We start from the raw sequence: 8,741 nt of genomic DNA on the forward strand, positions 1-8,741 counted from the left end.
CATGAACCTTGCCGACGAACGGTCTCCTGCGACAGAAAATGGAGCAACAAAGGAAGAAAAAGACTAGAATAGTATAGTTTAGATATTATACTTATGTAAAATAAGTAGTGAAGTCAAGTTGTATCATGGAGTCTGTATAATTATTATATTTTGGTAATGTAATATGATGGTGTATGCTAGCATGTTATATTTTTTCCAAATGTTTCTTTGCCTCAGATGCCATCACGGACTCGCGCACATGATGGTGCGGGGACATCCCGCGGAAGGGAGGATACTCCCAACCCGCCACCAGTACCACCGACTTCGGCCGAGGCTATCGCTGCCCTAGTCAATGCCACCGCTGATAATACACGCTTCTTGCACGAAATGGCGGGCAATTAGTTCCAACAGCACGGAGGGAGAGCTCCTCCACAAGGACCTCGGGATACTACATATTTGGAATTCTCTGAGACTCGACCCCACTCTTCATCAAAGCAGAAGAGCCTTTAGAAGCTGATGAGTGGGTAAGAGTGATGGAACAAAAGTTTGGATTGCTTCGATGCACGGAGATGCAAAAGCCACTATTTGCTGCACAACAGCTAAGAGGGCCTGCCAGCACTTGGTGGGCAAATTTTGCAGCAATCCAACCGGCTAGACATCAGATCACCTGGGAGGAATTCAAGCTAGCATTCCAAGAGCATTATGTTCCAGAGGGAGTGCTCAATATGAAACAAGAAGAGTTCATCCGGTTAAAGCAAGGGGGAGATACTGTAATGCAGTATCTCAACAAATTAACCATCTTTCCCAGTATGCCATTGACCAAGTGAATACAGATCTCAAGAAAAAGAATTGTTTTATGAGGGGACTCAATGACAGGCTTGAACGGAAAATGGCAACATGCTTGGACCTTACCTACAGTAGGGCTGTCAGTATGGCACTGGTAGAGGAAGCCAAAAATACGGGACATGGAAAATCAAAGGGGTTTGGAGGTGAAAGGTCAAATCAAGGAACTAAGAAGAGAACCAGGTTGGCGATCCGACCTTTTAATCAAAATCATTCTTCGCCTCGCCCACCTTCATATCCATTCAAGCAGCCTGTCTTTATTCGTCCTACCACTGCCCCCGCTCCTACCAATCAGTCGAGTGCCCCTGGTACTCGTTTCCCTGCTCTTCCCAATTCTTCCACTAGTTGCTTCAATTGTGGAAAGTCCGGACACTTTATCAAGGACTGCCCATACCCGACGCAAAATAAAACCAACTTTCAACAGAACTCTGGGAACCCCAACCAAGGAAAGGGGAACACGGCTAACACTTCAACGGGCAAGAATTTCAAGAAAACTGGATGGATTTATTATACCCAAGTGGCTACAACACCGGAAGGCGAGCCGGTAATGATGGGTACGTTCCTTGTTGCCAATTACCCAGCAGTTATTCTCTTCGATTCTGGTGCATCACATACCTTCATAAGCAAGAATTTTGTGGAAAAGCATTGCATTCCTTGCACTGAATCAAGAGAAGGATTTATTATCCACTCACCTGGGGGACGGATATTTACTAAGGAAGTAGCCTTCCATATACCAGTAACGTTGGCCGCACGGGAATTTCCTACCAACATGATTATTTTAAAAGGTCAAGACATAGATGTAATTCTGGGCATGAACTGGTTAGCCCAGCATAAGGCCATCATCAATACATACTTAAGGACCATCAAATTAAGTCATGGTCATGAAAAGATTCAATTGTCCATCCCTGTGGTTGTCCCAGCCAAAACATCTAGACGAGTTTATGAAGCTATAGTGCAAGAAATCCAGGATATTCCGGTGGTATGTGAATTCTCAGATGTCTTTCCTGAAGATTTGTCTGGGTTGCCTCCAGAAAGGGATGTGGAATTTGCGATTGAACTGAAGCCCGGTACGACTCCTATTTCTAGAAGATCGTACCAAATGCCACCTAATGAATTGGCAGAACTCAAGATTCAACTACAAGACTTGCTTGAGAAAGGGTTCATTAGGCCTAGTTCATCACCATGGGGATGTCCAGCAATTTTCGTCAAGAAGAAGGATCAGACACTTCGAATGTGCGCGGACTACAGACCCCTTAATGAGGTCACCATCAAGAATAAGTATCCTCTTCCCCAGATCGATATCTTATTCGATCAACTCACTGGAGCTCGGGTATTCTCCAATATTGACCTCAGGTCAGGTTATCATCAGATCCGTATTCGACCCGAAGATATACCCAAGACCGCATTCACTACGCGGTATGGATTATTTGAATATTTGGTCATGTCTTTCGGATAAACAAATGCTCCAGCCCACTTCACGTATTTAATGAACTCGATATTTATGCCCGAGTTAGATAAATTTGTGGTGGTCTTCATTAATGACATCCTGATCTATTCCAAAAATGAAGAGGAGCATGATAAGCACTTACGGATCGTGCTAACGCGCTTAAGGGAGCACCAGTTGTATGCTAAGTTTAGCAAATGCGCATTCTGGTTGGAGGAAATCCAGTTTCTTGGACATGTATTATCTACACAAGGGATTGTGGTCGATCCCAGCAAAGTCAAGGATATTCTAGAATGGAAACCGCCGACTACAGTACATCAAGTTCGAAGCTTCCTTGGACTAGCTGGATATTACCGCAGGTTTATTCCAGATTTCTCCAAGACTGTTAAACCTATTACGGATTTATTAAAGAATGATACAAAGTTTGACTGGTCCTCAAAATACAATGAAGCCTTCGAGCAGCTGAAGGTGTTATTAACCACTGCTCCAGTATTGGCTCAATCGGATATAGAAGAGCCTTTCGATGTGTATTGTGATGCATCAGGCAGTGGACTCGGATGTGTCCTAATGCAGGAGGGCCGAGTCATAGCTTATGCTTCAAGGCAACTACGCCGGCATGAGGAGCATTATCCAACTCATGATTTGGAACTAGCTGCAGTTGTTCATGCCCTTAAGATATGGCGTCATTATCTGCTGGGAAATACTTGTCATTTATATACAGATCATAAAAGCCTAAAATATATTTTTACCCAGTCAGAACTGAACATGAGGCAGAGAAGATGGCTTGAGCTGATTAAAGATTATGACTTGGAAATCCACTATCACACAGGAAAAGCCAATATGGTGGCAGATGCACTGAGTCGCAAAGCTTCCTGTCATTGTCTTATAGTAAGGACCCCTGACACCACACTATGCCAAGAAATGGAAAAGTTGAACCTGGGTATGATACAACATGGAACTTTAACACAATTAAAGCTTGAGTCAGTTCTTCTGCAGAGAATTATTGATGCCCAAAGAACCGACAAGGGTATGACGCATATTCTTGAGAAAATAGAAGCCGGTAAAGAAAATTGCTTCAGAAAAGATGACCAAAGAATAATATGGTATAATGATCGCATAGTTGTGCCCAAAGATGCTGAAGTCCGCCAACAAATTTTGGATGAAGCTCATCTTAGTCAATATTCCATTCATCCTAGAAGTACTCAGATGTATCAAGACTTAAAGCAACCCTATTGGTGGACAAAAATGAAGATTGAAATTGCATGTTATGTGGCAAGATGTGACACATGTAGACGTGTCAAGGCAGTGCATATGAAGACCGCTGGACCACTGCAATCTTTGTCCATCCCAACTTGGAAATGGGAGGATATTAGCATGGACTTCATTGTGGGATTACCCAGGACACCTAAAGGTTTTGACTCTATCTGGGTTATAATTGATCGGCTTACAAAGATAGCTCATTTTCTACTTGTCAAGACATATTACCCGGTCATTACCTATGCCCAGATATATATTGCTCGTATTCTCAGTTTGCACGGAATTCCAAAAACAATAGTGTCAGACTGTGGACCACAATTTGTATCCAAATTTTGGGAAGAACTCCACAAGTCTCTAGGTACTAAGTTGCTCCATAGTTCGGCATATCAACCTCAAACAAGTGGACAAACTGAAAGAGTAAATCAAATACTTGAAGATATGTTGCAGGCATGTGTCCTGGAATTTCCACAAAAATGGGATGATTGTCTTCCATTGGCAGAGTTTTCTTATAACAATAGCTATCAAGAAAGCATTAAGATGGCACCATTTGAAGCATTGTATGGACGACGGTGCCGGACACCCTTAAATTGGTCAGAACCCGGAGAAAGATGGTTTTTTCAGGCCCGACATGATTAAAGAGACGGAAGAAAAAGTCCAACGGATCATACACAACTTGAAAGAGGCACAAGCTCGGCAAAAGAATTATGCGGATAAGCGACACCAACCTTTGGTCTTTCAAGTTAATGATCATGTATACCTGAAAGTATCACCAATGAAGGGTGTTAATCAATTCGGAGTAAAAGGAAAGTTGGCACCCTGCTATATTGGCCCGTTTCCAAGTCTTGAATGATACGGACCAGTGGCATATCGACTCCAACTACTAGAAACATTGTCTGTAGTGCATAATGTGTTCCATGTATCTCAATTGATGAAGTGCCTTCGGATTCCTAATCTAACAGTCGATGTGGTGGATGTTGCTTTGGAACCAGATTTGACCTATTCAGAACATCCCATTCGGATTCTGGACCAAAAGGACAGGATCACCCGAAAAAGGACTCTTAAATTCTATAAGATACAATGAAACCAGCATACTGAAGATGAAGCTACCTGGGAGATTCAAGACTTCTTGGAAAAGAATTTTCCTAGGTTTTTAGCTTCATGTAATCTTAAGATATGTACATTACCCCATACCACCTCCTGCTCTGTAAGGAAAATAAGGAAATAAAGATGTGACGTGTTTCCTTTTCCATTACTTACCCTAGGACCTTAAATCTCGGGACGAGATTCTTTTATAGGGGGAAGGATGTAACACCCCTGGTGTTACTGGCACTAAAACTTGAGCATACATCATGTGCATTGACATCTCATGTTGTTTGTTACACCTAGAATGCATTCACTAGGTAAAATTTTCAAACAAGTTGTTATGATGTGACTTGAAGAGTGCTTAACCATAGGGTAGGGTACTTGACCCTGGAATTAGGGCCTATAGATGAAAGTGAAGCAAAAATGAGTAAAAATCTCAAAAGCCATCATGAATGTTCACAAGATATCAAATTTGATGCACTTTAGTGGCACAGAAACCCTAGTCTGCCCAAACCCTAAAAACAAACCATAGAAAACCCTAATTGGAACCCTAGGGGGGTAAATGCAGATTTTATGCACTTTTGGACCAAAGTGCAAATACCAAAGTGATAGAACACCACAAACCAAGTAACTTTTACATTGGAGAATTTTCAAGTTGAATGATGAGATTTGGACTTATTTGCAAAAGGGTCACATGAGCACTATGTGACTAAGTTCTGAAATTCAGTGAAGTTGAGTCATGTTTGGAGCTCTGTATCTCTAAAATCATAAGGATTTTGCTCTAGGTCAACACATAAAATTTGTAGAGATATGATAGGGGTATAACTTTGCTTAAGTGACTGAGCCTTGATGTTGTACAAGAATTGGAGTAAAATGGATAGAAAGTTTGGATGTCAGTCAAGTTAGAAGAGTGAGATCTGACTGACAGTGAACCTTGATGAACTTTGATGCCGATTTAAGTTTGATCGAGGGTACAAATAACCTGGGTCACTGTGGCAAAGTTGAATCTCTAACATTAGTGAACAACTTTGTTATACCATGCTTGACCAGGCACTGAACGATTTTTGAGTAAATCACTCTCAAACATGCTCTATATGGCGCTCTGAATGGAGTTCTGATGGTACAGTACCTGACAAAGATCAGTAGATGCACTGAACCTCGCCGCCGGTGACCCCGCGCCCGGATTCACGCCGACGATGCGATTCGTGCCCAGTGGCGTGCGGATAACTTCGCGGGGTGAAAGATCTTGGGCAAGAGATGAAGATGGGACACAGTAGTTGCTCTGTCATCGTGCCCAGTTGCGCCGCAATGTGGCCATGCGACCATCGCCGTCGTGCCGCCGTTCCTCGCGGCACTGCCACGCCGTCAGCCGTTTCACCACGTCGCCACAGACCGCCGTAGATAGCTAGTCCATCGTCTAAGTCAGTACTTCAGTGAAATCCACGATAGCGCTCACGCCAGTGACTTCTCCTTTCTCCAACCGCCTGCGCGCTTTCTCAAAATTAGACGCCACCGCCGTGAAATTCTATAAATTGATGCCTCAGTGAGTTCCGCTAGGTAATTACGTATTCAGTGAACCAGCCCTCACCTCCAATCGTTCACCATAGCTCCTCTATTTGGAATTTCCCCCAAATCAGGTTTTTCGCGCCGCGAGAGTCTCTCACCGTGGTCAGTCCTCCTCAGGTTGGTTCATGCCTCTCTGTTGGATGTTCTAGCATCTCTTATGTCTCCTGTTGCTTGTAGGCTCAGTTGATTGAGCTAGACCGCGCTGAATTGCCCTAAACACCATAGTTTCTCCTCGGATCTTGTCGTCGTCGTGGGCAGACGAACTTCAGGCCGGATTCGTGCAATTAAGGGAGGGATTAGTGTCGCCGAGGTCAGAATTAGGTGTCGGCCAAGCTAGGGCTCTGGTCATTGAGTGTATCGATCAGTACAGGATCGCCGGAGGGCATGCTCACCGGTGTTCATCATCGGGGACCTGTTGTTGTAAAGAAATAGAACTCCGAGGACCTAACTGTGAATGTCAGAGACACAAGTAAATAGTGAAAAGGGTTCTTAATCTGTTATTCAAACAGTCGGGGTCCTCTGTGCAATTTCACGCGCGCGGGCGTGTTTCCCTGTTCGTGGGCCGGTTTGGGCTGGTTTGAGCCCATTACTATTCATTTCTTTTCTTTTTCTTTTTCTGCCAGACTTAGAAAATTTATAGGAAATTCTAGAAAAATGATAAAATCATGGGACCAAGTTTACTAGACTCCTAAAATCCCCTAGTATTTAATAAAAATAGTTCCAAGATTTTTAGCGCTAGCTATGAATTATGTAGCATTTAAGAAGGCCTAAACCTAGTCTTTTAGAATTTTAGAAATTATTTGATTGCTCCAAAAATCATAAAACTTTTTGGGTCAACTTAATATGATAATTAGAGCCTTTGGCTAAAGTTTGACATATTTTGGACATTGTTTGATCCCTAAACCCAAAACCCTAGCTTTTATTTAGAGCATTCATGTTTATATATGGTTATGTATAGAAAACGAAGTAGAAGTAAGTGTCGAAGAAGGAGAAACTGCACCACCAACTGAGACTCCACCTGTTGGGAATAGTTTTTATTTTGATATCTACGGAACAGATCTCGAATCCCCTACAACACAAGGCAAGCCCTAGTGCATTTTACCTCTTCCTTGTTGTTTTAAACTCTTTATCACTTGAAATGATGCACTAGGTGATAGGAGTTGGGTGATAAACAATTGCTGCATTCCTTCCTTGGAATTGATTACCTGTTTTGTTAACAAGTTTTCTGATGCTTAGTCTTGCTTTAGAAAAACAAAATGTTTTGTTTTAAACAAAAGATGATGCTTCAGATGGAATGGGATGTTTTCAAAAAAAACTTGACGGTGGATCCATCATGGTCGTGATGGGTTCAACATCGGAAAAGATGTACCTCTGCAAGGTACCAAATTTTGGGATTTGAAAAAGATAAAGATGACACCGGGCGGGTGACCTGCACGAAAAGGGAGTCTCGGTGTAGTGTCTCTGTCTGAGTCGATTAAGGACCGGACCGATGTAGGCTTGATAATCGAGGACCTTTTAACTGGCCACATGCCTCGTCATGGGTAAGCTTTGCCTCAGGCAGACCAATACCAGAAAGGCCAACACGCAATGGGAGTGGAGAGATGGAGAGAGTAGCGTGTACCCTCCATGGCAAGAGGCTGGATGGTGGTGTATCTGTGCTCTCGGTTGGCGTGAACCCGGTCTGGTCTTGAGAAACCCGGTGGTGAGTTGACATATGCAAGGGTTAAGTGCTACATATGTCTTGTGGTTGGAGATCCCTAGCTGGGTATTAATCGATTCAGATCGCCGTTACTTCCCGGACAAGAAGACTTGGTCACTGACTTACACGTAGCATTCTAGTGAACTTAAAGGGTGATAAAAGATGGCTAGCATAGGCCAAGTGCTTGAACTAGGGTAGAAAGAACTCTAGATGCAGGTAACTTTACTTAACCTGACAAGTAAAATTGAATTTTTAAAGATCCACTTATAGTAAGCATTTTTGCAAACAGAGTCTTTGATCCTTGAATAAGCCTTACCTTGACTCCCTCAAGCCAGCATATCCTTGAGAGTCTTTTTCTTTTGTTGGGTAAGACTTGCAAAAGTACACTCTGTACTCAGGGTTTTCGAACCCATGTTGTTGTAGGTGAGGAAACAACAGAGTTTTGTTGTTTCTATTCAAATGTGGTACCCAAGGAAGAGCCCCAACAGTGAAGTTGGTCGAGGGAGGATGTTTGCCTCCCACCTTGAAAACAATAAACTTTTGTGCGGGAGGGTGTTTTGCCTCCCTGGGTTGTAATAATACTTTATGCACTCTTAATACCCTAGTATTGTAATAATAATACTCTCTCTATATTTTTTATGTAAATTAAGTTATTGTAATCTGCTTTCGCTTATCCTTTCCTCCGATGTGATGTAATATCTGCGTGACAGGTGAAGCGCTCTTGGGCGAAATGATGAGGATACAGTTACCGAACTTGTCGAGTGATTATGTGCATCTACAGGGTTGTCCAAGGTCCTTAGGACAAGGACAACTGTAGGTGGGCCTAATACCTTGGGAGGTTCCGTCACAGGTACCTACAACGTTTTGGTT

Source organism: Zea mays, chromosome 4 (genome assembly GCF_902167145.1).
Source record: "Zea mays cultivar B73 chromosome 4, Zm-B73-REFERENCE-NAM-5.0, whole genome shotgun sequence".
Taxonomy (NCBI): Eukaryota; Viridiplantae; Streptophyta; class Magnoliopsida; order Poales; family Poaceae; genus Zea; species Zea mays.